At 36.3% G+C, this 14,127-nt stretch overlaps 1 protein-coding gene across 2 annotated transcripts in view; it reads right to left on the reverse strand.

Annotated features, from left to right (window-relative positions):
* The window catches only part of TECTA (tectorin alpha), a 156,070-nt gene that overhangs the window by 140,319 nt on the left and 1,624 nt on the right, over positions 1-14,127 (reverse strand). The window contains exons 2-3 of one of the 2 annotated variants that reach the window (XM_038535875.1): positions 12,179-12,357; positions 3,404-3,513 (exon numbers count right to left, since the gene is read on the reverse strand). The gene's annotated coding sequence lies outside the window, so the exon portion shown is untranslated. The remainder of the gene's footprint in view (positions 1-3,403; positions 3,514-12,178; positions 12,358-14,127) is intronic. The other variant, XM_038535877.1, reaches the window with a different exon arrangement.

Consider the following 14,127-nt stretch of genomic DNA (forward strand, 5'->3'; position numbering starts at 1 on the left):
GTAAACTGAAATACTTCAAAATATGCATTAATTTAGGATGAGTCAAATCTATCAAGGAAGAGTTTTCATAGCATGAAAATAACGAAGAGGGAAACAGTTCTGGGTAGTTTAAAATTATTTTTGTTCATCTGACATGGACTCATTTACATACAACTGACCCACCTTACCTGTTCATCAGAGAAAGAAAAACTACATTCTAAAAGCTACCTGCCAATATTTTGCTACCAAGTATTTGAAAACAGAACTTAAACATTGTGGCAAAGATTCGATAATGTCACTGTCAGAGTCCTTTGGTCAAATAAGGCTTCATTCCAGTAGTTTCTCCACTTGGCTGCCTACTTCCTTCACAAGACAATCTGACACTAAGAATGTCTTTGTCACTCGTTTCATAAAAATGGAGAGACAACAGATGTGTTTAGTTTTCTCTGCTACCTCTTTCTTCGCACTCTATCAAGTGGTTCCCATCAAGCCTATTTGGCCATTCATTTATTCATAAAATGTGTGCCCTCACACAGCTTACTGTCTCATTTAGTTTCATTCAACAAAGATGAACCTTAAAAAAAAAAAAAAAAAAAGATGAACCAGACACTGAATCCGTGCCAAATGCTGCACTACACACTAAAGACAAAGTACAATCCACACTCTGGCCTCAGGACATCCACGCTCTGGAAGGAAACACATGAAAATAACACAATCTAAAATAAGCCACACAGAAAGAGTGAATTCAAACAGAAGAAGTGGTTCACTTTCAGAAGTATGATGGAAGAGGCCAAAGGTAAACCTTGAGCCGTTTTGAAAGATGATGAAGACCAGGTTAATAGGGTGAAGGAGAGCATTCTTGGCCCCGGAGACAGGAGATACGGCGATGATGTGATACCGCTAAAACATAAAATACACGCGGGGAGGGCAGCTGAGGCTGGAGGTTTCACTGGAAGGTGGATGATGGTCAGCTCGTGACTGACCTTGCTCAGCTTCAACTTCCTCTTATAGAGATAAAAGAACATTTTTGACAGAGATCACTGTGAATACAGTATAAGGATGGGGGTCACCAATTTTTACTGAGAATATCAAGCAGTCAGAAGTGATGAAACTTTTTAATCCCAAAAGGCCTGGGCAGTTAGGCGCTTGTTCATCTTAAGGGAAGTACTTTCAGTGTTTAGACCGGCAATAGAAACCACAACATAAGGAAATAAATGAAGACTGAGTATGTGAGAATCTCAAATGTGCTAAAAGAAGAAAAGATACAACAATGATGAACAAACACCAAGTGTTCAGAAAGAGAGTTTTATATTTCGTTCTTTTTTAAAAAGGACAAAAGAGAAATGTAAAGACCGAATTTGGGAATGTGGGTGGGGGGGAAGAGATTGACAAAACAAGTCGAAAGAGGAAACTCGGTTGAATAGCTTCAAAAAGTCTCTTAGGATTACTAGCATTCTCAATTTTTGCCAAGTTTGTTTGCTTTTTAAAGCTCATTTAACTTTTGCTTTCAGAACTCCTAATATCATCACCAGGGAGCCTCCTTTTTAGAAAAATCCCTCCTACACCCAAACTCTGCCACATTCTTACACATTTTAGGTAGTTTTTTCTGTTTTCTAAATCTTCCTGATCTTCACCATAAGTGTATCCCAATAAGACATAATTACACTGGGAAAGTATATGTGTGTTATCTATTTTTCCCTGTAGGAAAGATTAAATAAATGAATGGATAAATGTCTATTAATAAGCTTCTTTCTAAATAATTGTTTTTAAAAATACAAGTAATAAACATTCTGAATTTTTTAAAATTTCCAACTGAAAATTAGCAAAAAATCTATAACCCCATATAGTTTTCTTCTAGGTGTAGTTTCCCTTTTTATTAGGTAAGCTAGGCATGTAAGTAAGTATTACCAAAAGTTTTTCATATCTGAAGCATATCATATCATAGTCTGAGCCACAGCCATACCAGGAAGCTTTGGTCAACAGATTTAGCAAGTAGGTTAAACCTGAGGATGCACCTAATAGTGTATATTTTTTTCTAGGCCATTTCCCATGCTATGTAGATACATATTTTTTTAAACAAAATTAAATTGCTTTTAGGTAGTTGTGTAACCTCCCTTTTTTGCTAAATAGCTCATGAAAAACTTTCTGTATCAGTAAATATATATCTACATAATAATCATTTTTAAGGTTTGTCAAGTATTCCATTAACAAGCTTTTGCAGCTAAAGTCATGAATGGTAGCTATCTCACCCATAAAAACACTTCAGGGACATTGTCCAAGGCAATATAATTAAGCTAGACAGTGTTATCCTGCATGACTTCTAATTTCATTTATCATAAAGTACATATACCTGCAATTTTATCTCACTTAACCTCCCCTGACCATCATGTAATACACCTAAGTGGATGCCTTTTTGGAATGAAAAATAAGAATAATAAACTATAAGGTTTCAGAATTAGCCTGTAGAATTATTATAGTTAAGCAATTCACAAATTTACTCTGGGCATTCCAAGTGCCAAACTCAACTGTAGCTGATAAATCCATTATCAGAACACACCATACCACCACGACTTCACACCCTACTCTGAACTACCTATTTCTCAGTCTTCAGCTGTATACTAAACTACGTAACACCGTAAGAATGTGGCACATCAACTCTTCTTGGTAGAAAATTAAAAACAACAACAACAACAACAAACAATCCAACGCAACACTGCCAAATGAAACATGAATTCAGACTCCTGGTCCTATGCTTTTAATAGGACACTGCTACTCTCTTCACTTAGCACAGCACTTTGCTTCACCTTAAAAGCATGACAGACATTAAAATATCTAACCTAAATTCTTTACTTCATTATATTTGCGACACCAAAGATGTATAAAACTGGGACTCTATGTTACCAGTGAGTAGGACTTCAGAGCTGTCTGTATCATCTACTAAAGAACTATATTGCATACAAGGCCCGTCTGATGTTGGACAAAGAGTCTGTTTTCTTTTTCTTTTTTTCTTAAGATTTTATTTACTTATTTATGAAAGGCAGAGAGAGAGAGAGAGAGAGAGAGAGAGGGAGAAGCAGACTCCATGCAGGAAGCCCAATGTGGGACTCAATGCTGGGACTCCAGGATCACGCCCTGGGCCCAAGGCAGGTGCTAAACCACTGAGCCACCCAGGGATCCCCAAGAGTCTGTTTTTCCATCTACAACTGCACATTAGCAAACATGATTGCCTCTCATGTGCAGGGTCTACTAGACATAAACACAGAACTTGAAATTTCTGACCTAAATGCACTAGCCCACGAACTTTAACATTTTGATGAAAAAGCATTTAAGAAGAAAAAAATTAAGACAACGATGCCATTTTAAAAAATAAAAATACATACATACACACATTAAAAAGAAAATAGTGCTATTTGGACTTCAGTACCTCTTTATGTGAAATTATATCTAAGCACTTCTTTGTTGATTTGCACAGCTTCTTTCTGTCCAGAAACGTTGGCTTATGTGAGTTGTCTATATCCTATGAAATCAGGCATTCTGAAATATATATATATAAAAAAGCACTTGCCATACACTTTCAACAATCACAAGAACAATGAAAAAAGTTTAACATTCACTATACCCCTTTTCAATATCTTCCAAGGAGAGTTCCACTCTTATTCCCCCTCTTGTCTCCTTCACAAACAAATCTGCATCCAGCCCTACCTTTCTATGTGGCCAGAATGCAATTTTACAAATCTCAAGGCTTTAATATTGCACTCACTCAAAATTCAGGAGGTAGATATATCTATTCTTGAGTTGATGTTCCCCAGAAGGCAAGTGTCCCCACACTGAGATTCACAATCTTTTAAAGCATAGTAATTTCCATAACCACCTTCTGACCACCTTATCTCTGTTTACAGGACACCAAACTGAGGTGACTTGCTTGGGTTTCCACGGCCCAAGCAGCATGCTAAGTCATACTTTCTGTACCCCTAGTCTGTTGAGTCATGCTATCTTTACTAAAAACAGGAATAGTTATGTCAACAGTATATGGCATCATGCACAAATCACTGAAATAAAACTTATTAAAACAACTGAAAACCATTACACCCAAAATATCTCTTGTAACCACATCCATATAACTGAACCAGAATACTAAGCAGCAGGACTCACTGGTCTAGTCCCCAGAGGGGCAATAATTATTATCAACTTCCCCTTCTCACCAAAAAACAATGGATATTAGTCTCTTGAACAGAGTCATTTTCATTAGAAGAAAAACATATATGCATGCTGTGGGTCAGCTGTGAATACACAAATTTAAGGTCATTACTCAGCTGTTTACAGAACAGATTACCCCTATTATCTCTCCTCCTGAACACCTACGTAAGCTAATCGCGTTAAAACAAGGCCTCACTAGGAACTAACTACTAGTTGTTCTTCACTCTGCATACAAGCTTTTAGAGTTGTTTACAAACCATTCTGGCTCTTAGCCAGGGATTGCCAGAATGTTAAACATCAGCCACACAGAGAAGTTGCAAAGTTTACAAGTCTTAAAAAAAAAAAAAAAAAAAATTCACTAGTCCTTTCTACATTTAGTGTTATGGCGGTATTGTCCACAGGGGTAACACATGCCATTCTGGAATCGAACTGCCTGGAGGTAAATGAGGACCAACTCCACTACTCTGTGTGGCTATGGGCAAATTACTTCGGTTCTCTCCGTCTCATCCTTTTATGGATGAGAGGTAAGAGATTATGAGGGGTAAGAGATTGCCCCTAACTCCTAGCTCATAGGGTTGCTAAAGAATGAATGGAGATAATATGGAGATAATATGGGTTCAGCACAGTGCCTAATACCTAGAAAGAACTTAATAAATACCCATTTACTATTGCTTCTACTGCTACCATCACTACCCAGGGAGCATGCTAGCATTAATATATACCTGGGGTCCTCACAATTTTTTAAGAATAGATTTCATCTAATTTTTTGGATCCCAGGACTATGCCAATTAGTGCCAATTAATGATTCAGGCACTAAAAATGTTTGACACTTACAAAATCAGTCCTCCTTAACTGGAAGCTCTTTCCCTCTCTTCTCCACCTAAATTTTATATTCTTCAACACTCCGCTCAGAATACAGTTCACAGGTGAAGCCTTTACAGATACCTCCTGTGGTAATGATCCGTTTCCTTTGAGCTGAGCTCAGGGATCTATTGCCTGAAATATTCAGGGGGCAATTAATGACACATTCGTGTGGCATAATTTTTGTCCCACATGCCATTATTATTTAACTTGTGCACAGTGATGTGATTTTCACATGTTTATGTCTTATGGCCTTAGACTATATAGCTCTTGAGGCTAAGGATTTGTAACTGTCAATGGCTGGAATTTTGCATATAATTGGCACTCCATAAATGTGCTAATCAATGAGTTTTCTAATCACTTCTGAGCGTGCATATCAAATGCATTATACAAATAAAAAAGCTGGTTTATTAATAAACTCTGAGATCAGAGTACTTGTGAACAAAAATGCTTCATAGCTACCACTGAAATGCATAATTATGTGTACCTCTCCATGGAGATTCCAAAAATAAGAGATGAAATGATAGAGCAATGAATCAGGAGCAGTCAGAAATACTTCCTACCTATCACAAGTTAAATTCTTCTGCAAAAACTATAGCCACAACAAATTTAATACTGCTTATTTTAGTATCCATATAACACTTAACATTTCATATGCAAAAGCTAATAATTTATGCCAACTTCAGAACAACAGGCACTGTTTAAACTAAAGTTGAATATATGTGACTTTCTGGTGAGAATGTAAAATGATGTAGCTGCTGTAGAAAACAGTATGGCAGCTCCTGAACAAATTAAACCTATAATTATCATATGATCCAACAATCCTACTGTGGATATATAAAAAAAAGCACTGAAAGCTTGGACTTGAGAAGATGTACACCAATGTCCATAGCAGCATTATTCACAACAGCAAAAAGATGGACATGACCCCACTATACATGGATTCATGATTAGATAAGGAAAATGTGGTCTATACACACACTAGAATATTATTCAGCTTTGAAAAGGATGGAAATTAAGACACAGGAATGAACTCTGAAGACAATGTTAAAGGAAACCAGATACAAAAGGACAAATACCATATGGTTACACTTAAATGAGGTATCTGGCATAGCCAAATTCATAAAGACAGAAAGTGGAATGATGGTTGCCAGGGGTTGGGGAAGAGTGAGGAACGAGGAGTTCCTGATGAACGGAGACAGAGTTTCAATTTGGGAACATGGAAAAGTTCTGGAGACAAATGGTACTCATAGTGGTACAATAATGTAAATGTACTTCATGCCACTGAACTATATACTTAAAAACAGTTAAAATGGTGCATTTTATATTTTACCACAATAAAAATATTTCAAAGAATGAAGAATAAGATACATGCTGTGTGTATATAAAAAAAAGATGAACATAGGTCAAGCCCAAAATTTCTGGTTATTACTCCCTTGGCACACTTACAAATTAACACCAACAGTTCACTTAAGAATCTTAAACAGTGAGTAAAGGATAAACTAAGCCAAGTCTCAATAAATGCATTTTCTGAGAAGTTTTATTTATGAAGTATACAATTTTCATTTATCTCTTTCTTGGACTCCTTTACTGATGTTCACGTGGAGAAATATCACTAACAGATGAGGAATTAATAGAATTGACATTTTAAAAGCCTCCAAAGGGCACTTGCTTTTACATAACTTACGCCTTAAGTTACTAAGAGTGTCTATGAGAAAATATGATCTTCACACGAGTCACAATAAGAGTTTAATAATTTATACTTATTTTCAACATTTTAAGGGTTGCAATACTTTATTTAAATTCATTTATCTGTGCACTAAATAACAATATACTGTGATTACAAATAGAACCAAACATTCTCAGAAATAAGTGCCTTTGAGATAATGGCAGCTGTCAATAAAAACTTAGTATCTGAGAGATCCGTTGCATTGTTATTCTCTTAAAATAAAATGTTATAAAGCTATCTGTAAGCAAAAGAAAAAAGTGCTAAAGGTAATGGTTTCCTGAAAAATGGCCTCTCTCACAAAATTTCAGAGTAAAGCATCATTATTATAGAATTCACTATCTGCAAAGTCACCTACTCAATAAGATTTATTTGTAACCCCAAAATCCATACTTGTAGCATGTTCCCAGTCACGTGCAGATACTAACTTGAGGTGCCTAATGTGCACGCTTCCAGTTAAGACAGAACAGGGCGGCACTCGGCCATTCTGTCTCAGCTCACCTGTAAATAAGACCCTTTTCATGATTTAGTGCCATGTTTTTCACATTTTTGTGGGGTTTTTTGGTTGGTGATTTCATTATTGAAAATGGCTCCAAGATGAACTGCGCTAGGGCTGCGTAGTGCTCCTACACACAAAAGTCTGTGGTGTGCCTTATGGAGAAAATACGTGTTAGATAAGATTTACTGGGGCATGAACTATAGTGCTATCCACTCTGAATCTAAAGTTAATAAATCAACACTATATCTTGAATACAGTGTCTATAAACAGACACAGGTACAAAACAAGGTCATGTATTCATCAGTTGACAAAAATGTTACGACCAGAAACTGGCAGGACCTAACCCTATATCTCTCCTAGGAGCGATGATGCCATTTTCACTCATTCAGCGTTCATGGCAACTTTACATAAGTACCATAAATAACAAGAATCAAGAATCAACTGTACTTTGTTAAAGAAAACAACTGGGGTGGGGGTGGGGATCAATGGACTAGAAAAGATAGTCCACAAATAGACCCATATGATTAAGGCAGGAAAGGGCAGAAACCAGTAGGAAAAACTTAAACTTCAGTAACTAGTCCTGGGACAAGTGAACACCAATCTGGGAAAAAGAAAGTGAATCCTCACCTCACAACACAGAAGAACTCAACTCCCAATAAGATACGCAAGTCAAACTTTATCACTATGAGAGGAAAATAGTTATTTTTTTCTAATAGAGGAAGAGGTTTAAGGTCTTGGTTTAGGGAACTATTTCATAAACAAAACATAAAAAGAACCCATAAAGGAAAAATCAACCAGTAGAATAAAAACCTTTTGATCATCAGAAGACACTAAATATGAAAAAATACAACTCAGAAACTGGAAAAAGATGCTGCCAACACATGTAACTAATAAGGAGAACTCTTAAAAATAATTTTTTAAAAAAGCAAATCATCCAATGGAAAAATGACAAAACACATCAACAGTATTTAACAGAAGATAAAATTCAAATGACTAATAAATAAATGTAAAAGATGGTCAGGTTTAATAATAGTTAGAAGCAAAAATGAAAATCTCAGTGAAATACTAACTTAATATATCAGCCAAACTTAAAAACTGATTATACCAAAGCATCAGAGAAAATGTGAAAGAACAGAAACTCTTCCACTGCTAGTAGAGGTACAAACACCTTGGAAAAACACTTTATCACCATCTAGTGAAGTTGTAGATGCCCATATGCTATGATACAGCAATTCTACTTCCCAGTGTAAACTCTATGGGAACTTGTATATGTGCACCAGAAACACCACAGGTATGTCCACAACAATACTGTGTGAAATTTTGAAAATCCTGGCTCAAAAAGGCCCTTATATCCAAGAACAGATGATGGGATAAATTATATTATATTATATTCATAAATGAAATATAACACAGCAATGGAAATTAACAATTGATAATTCTCTATGGCCTTCTCATCAACATGAATTACTTTTAAAATCAAGAAATTGAAGACAGAAATACATGGAAACCTATTCCATGCTCATGGACTAGAAGAATTAATATTGTTAAAATGTCCACACTCCCCAAAGTAAAACAGATTCAATGCAATACTTGTCAAAATTCCAATGGCATACTTCACAGAACTAGAACACACTGTTCTAAAATTTGTATGGAAATAAATAAAATAAAATAAAATTTGTATGGAGCTATAAAAATCCTGGAACAGCCAAAGCAATCTTGAGAAAGAAGAAATCTTGAAGTATCATGCTACCTGATTTCAAACTAGACTACAAAGCTACAACAATGAAAACAGTATGGTATAGAGAATATTGAGGAGGACCAAGAAATGTACACAATTATAGAATCGTTATATTGTACATTTGAAAGTATTCTAACACTGTACTTTAATTATACTTCAATTTTTTTAAAAAAGTGTGCTGCTATAGATCAATGGGACAGAACTATGAGCCCGAAATAAACCCACATATAAATGGACAATTAATCTACAACAAAGGAGTGTACAATGGAGGACAGTCTTCAATAAATGGGTGTTGGAAAAACTAAGCACCCACGTGCAAAAGAATAAAACTATATCACTATTTTATACCACACACAAAATTACCTCAAAATGGATTAAATGCTTGAATAATGTGAGACCTGGAACCATAAAATTCCTAAATGAAAACATAGATTGTAAGCTCCTTGATATCAGTCTTAGCAATGTCTTTGTGGATCTGACTCCAAAGGCAAGGGAAACAAAACCAAAAATAAACAAGGGACTACATCAAACTAATATGCTTATACACGGTGAAGGAAACCATCATCAAAACAAAAAAGCAATCCAATGAGTGAAAGAAGATATTTGCAAACCACATATCTGATAAGGGATTAATATCCAAAATATACAAAGAACTCATACAACTTAACAAACAAATCCAAACAACCTGATTTAAAAATGAGCAGAGGATCTAAATATTTCTCCAAAGAAGACATACATATGGTCAATAGGCACATGAATGCTCATCATCATTAGGGAAATGCAAATCAAAACCCCAGTGAGATATCATTTAACACCTGCTAGAATGGCCATTATCCAAAAGAAAAGAAACAAGTTTTGGCAAGGATGTGGAACCCTCATACAGTTGGTGGGATTGTAAACTGGTGCAGCCACTATGGAGATCGGTATGGAGATTCCTCAAAATATTAAGAATAGACCACCATATGATCCAGCTATCCCACTTTTGGGTATTTACCCAAAGAATACAAAAACACCAATTTGAAAAGACACATGCACCCCTATGCTCACTGCAGCATTATATACAATAGCCAAGATAAGGAAACAACCTAAGTGTCCAACGATAGATAAATGCATAAAGATGTGGTATATTTATACAATGGAATAATACTTAGCATAAAAAAGAATGACATCTTGCCATCTGCAACATGGATAGACCTTAAGGATATTATGCTAAGTGAGATAAGTCAGATAAACACTGTATGATTTCACTCAAATGTGGAATCTAAAAAACAAATGAACAGACACAATAAAACAAAAATAAACTCAAATACGGAGGACAGACTGATGGTTATCAGAGGGGAAGAGTGGCTGTGGGGAGTGAAACAGGTGAAGGAGGTTAACCAACTGGTGATGGATGGCCATATAGATTTATGGTAATGACCACTATGTAGTGTATGCAGATATGAATGAATTATACAGTTGTATACTTGAAACTTGTATTTTTTAAAAAGACACTCTTGAAAAGATAAAATAATCGCAAGAATATATATATAGTACAATCCCACTTACACAAAATTCAAAAATGGAATATTAATCATAGTATTGTTTAGGGTCACATATATATGTAATAAAAACTATAAAGAAAAGTCAGAGAATAACAAACACAAAATTCAGGGTTGTGGTAGCCTAGGAGGGTGGGGATGCATGATCAGGGAAAGGAACACAGGGGCAAAAACAGAACTCCTAATTCTCTCTTCAAACCTGCTCTTCCTCCACCAGTTCCCATCTTTGGAGCTGTATTTGCTTTCTCTCTTCCTCTCATACCCCCATGTAATTAATCAGCGAGGTTTATCATCAGTGCCTCTCAAACACCCCAATTCTTCCCAATTCTTTCTGTCTCCATTACTTTACTCTGGATTAGGCTTCCATCAGCCTCTCACTGGGACTGCTACAATAGCTCCCTCCTGGTCTCTGGTGACTCCACAATTCATCTTCCACAAGGAAGCCAAGTGATCTTTTCAAAATAGAAGCCGAATCATGTCCTCGAGGTTCTCCAAAGGCTTCCCTTCACACCAAGAATGAAACTCAATCTCTATCATGGTCTTCAGGGCTCCCTCTAGTCTGTTCTCTGCTTACCTCTCTGACCTCACCTCCTCCCACCCACTGGGTTTCAGCCAGCATGGCTTTCTACTTCTCAAAACTGCCAGGCTGATTCCCTCATAAGGCATTCACAGGAATGCCTTCTACCTGGCTCTTGGTGTCGCTGGCTACATCTTAGCATCCAAGCCTTGAATTTAAATCCAAATGTTACCTTCTCCATGAAGCTGCCTCTGACCAACCCATCAAAAATAGCCCCACTGCTACCATCAATCACATCACTCCAGCCTCTCTCATTCTTTCTGGCACTTCCACTATATGTTAATTTAGGGCTTCAGCTCCTCTCAACCAGAACCTAAGTCCCAAAAAGGCAGGGATTTGTCAGTCCAGTTCAGTGTCACATGGAGGAACATCTGGCACAGGCAACCAGTATTTGCTGAATGAATGAAAAAGTGAATTTTACTTTGATTAAACATGATGTAATATCTTCTGGCAGTGAAAAGAAAATCCAGTATAACAATGACAAGTATTACTGAATCAAGAGAGAAATTTTGAAAATCATTGGAAAAGCATTAATCTCAGAAGAACTTTAAATTATCCTTAACAGTGCTGGTAATAGATCACATTCCTAAGGGCCACTACTGAATTAGGAGTAAAATTTTCATACAGCCTCAGTGTTGAGTTTTGGAAGTGTGTCATTTTAAATCTGTTTATAGAGATACGCAGCTATGAATGATATAGAGGAGCACTGTGATTAAGAGCATGGGCTCTTTACTGAAGTAAAGCCTGAGTTCAGTCACAGATCTGCACTGGAATTTGAACAAGTAACTTACCTCTTTATGCTTGCTTTCTCATTTGTAAAATAGAACTATTAATAGCGATTTCATAGTCATTAGAATCATTGTGAAGATTAAATGAAGCTTTTAAAGCATCTTGTATCTGGCATGCAGTAAGTAGTCAACAAATTCTTATCATTATTATGAGTGCTGAGAATAGAGAAGTCCAGACAAATGGGACAGCTCAAAAATTGTGTGTACCTACTGTAATACAAGGCATCATGCTAGGTAAGTAATTCTCAAATTTTACTGTATAGAAGACCCACCTAGGCAAATTCCAAGATTCTTATTAAGTCAAAGGTGGAATTTTCAGAGACCTGCAATTTTCAGCATAAATTCAGTCAATTCAGATTCACTTGGTCCATGAACTCTGATAAACCCTGTGCCAGGTGTCCTAGAGATTAGCCGATATTTGAGTCTCCCGTCTTCTATGAAGTTATATAATCTACAAGGGGTAAAAACAAACAATACAAAGCAATGTAGGAAAAGTAGTGTAGACAATACAGGCAGGAAAGACTTCAAGAACGAAGGGTCATCTGTAATAACATGATGAGTAGGAATTCATGAAGAACACATTTCCCAGACTTTCAGGAACAATGGTGTTGTAAAACAAGTACAACAAGCAGACAGCTTGGCAGGAACAGAGGATCTGCAGTGAGGATGGAAAAACAGTGTCAGAAAAAAAAGTAGAGGCTCGAGAAAAACATCAGTGCCAACCTAAACAGTATGGGCTTTATTCAGTGCTGGCACTGTAAGCTAATGGTTTTTGAGGAGAGAAATGATAAATTAGGGTGCTGTTCTTTAGCAGAGTACTCTGATGAAGCTATGCAGGATCAAGCAGAATGAGAATAACAGACAATGGGAATAGTGAGTCTGTGAGCACTCACTCTTATCTCAAAGAAATGAAAGTCAGGAGAGGGCAGTGAAAAAGATTAAAAAGGAAGGAATGGCAACTCTTAATGACTCAGTGCCTATAGGGCAAAGGCAACAATCACAGCTGATTGCTTAATCCTTAAATCCAAATTGTATCACTATCAGCTTCCTGTTACTTTTTAGAACTTTTTCTTATACACTAACTACACTAAATATATAGAGTTCACTTACTTAAAACACAGTCCACAATTAAGAGGTCAGTAAATAGGCCTCTGACTGGCCAAAATACATGTCACATGGTTCATACACTAAAAAAAGTATTTGTGTATATATAATAAACACACACATATATAATATTCAGAGCTGCACAATCTTATTTTACACAAAATTCTAGCAAATATAAGCATCTAATTTCCAAACCCACAGCAGTTTGGAAGCAGAAATTAGAAGAAAAGAGCCTGCTATAGGTAGACATATCTAAGAGTCTGAGGTTCAAGAGAAAAAAAAATGAAAACTATAAAAAAGCACACGCAATCACTCAGGGTAAGTTCTCCACAACTGTTTATTGATCGGTACACATAATTCCCAGAAAAATGAAATTAATGAAACTCCTCCTTCATGTTCCAAGCAACCACCACAGAAAGAAAACTTTTAAACATTCTTTAAAGCTAAAGATTCCCAAATAAATATTTACCTGATAAAAAGAATTTTTAAAGGACAGCTGATACATGCCAAGATAGACACCCTCTCACCAGCACCCAAGATATAGTCGATAAATAAATAGTTTACAACACACAAAGTTTGAAGATGATTAAAAATGCTTTCATAAGGCATCCAATCAAGAATGGTCCCAATGATGAAGCTTAATTTGGGCAATTCTTTCCTGATGGCTGTGACTTGGAATTCCATGATCCAAATAACATGAGGGCATCCTCGATAAAAATTAACACCAACAAAAGGGTCTTAAATACATACCCTATAAACTTACCTACTGAAATCAGGCAACATAATTTGACACTCAACATCATTAACAGGCTGATCGACAACCAGTTTTTAAATAGCAGACAAGCACATCAGTGTATATTTACGACACCATAACATCAAAATTATCTTAAGCATGTTGTAGGGGTAAAGCAACTAAATGGAATTAGGCCTCTCATTTTCTGGGACGCAGCAAAGGAAGCAAGAATTGAAGCACACACTTCAAAAATTTCATAAAATGGTCAGGCCACATTAAGGTATCAAGGATCAAGCCCCCGAAAACGCCAAATATGCTACATTATAACCATATAAACAGGCGGAGGAGTCAGCTGCGCCCCCACCCAACCCCGTCTATCTCCTT

The sequence above is a fragment of the Canis lupus genome, chromosome 5 (genome assembly GCF_011100685.1).
Source record: "Canis lupus familiaris isolate Mischka breed German Shepherd chromosome 5, alternate assembly UU_Cfam_GSD_1.0, whole genome shotgun sequence".
NCBI lineage: Eukaryota > Metazoa > Chordata > Mammalia > Carnivora > Canidae > Canis > Canis lupus.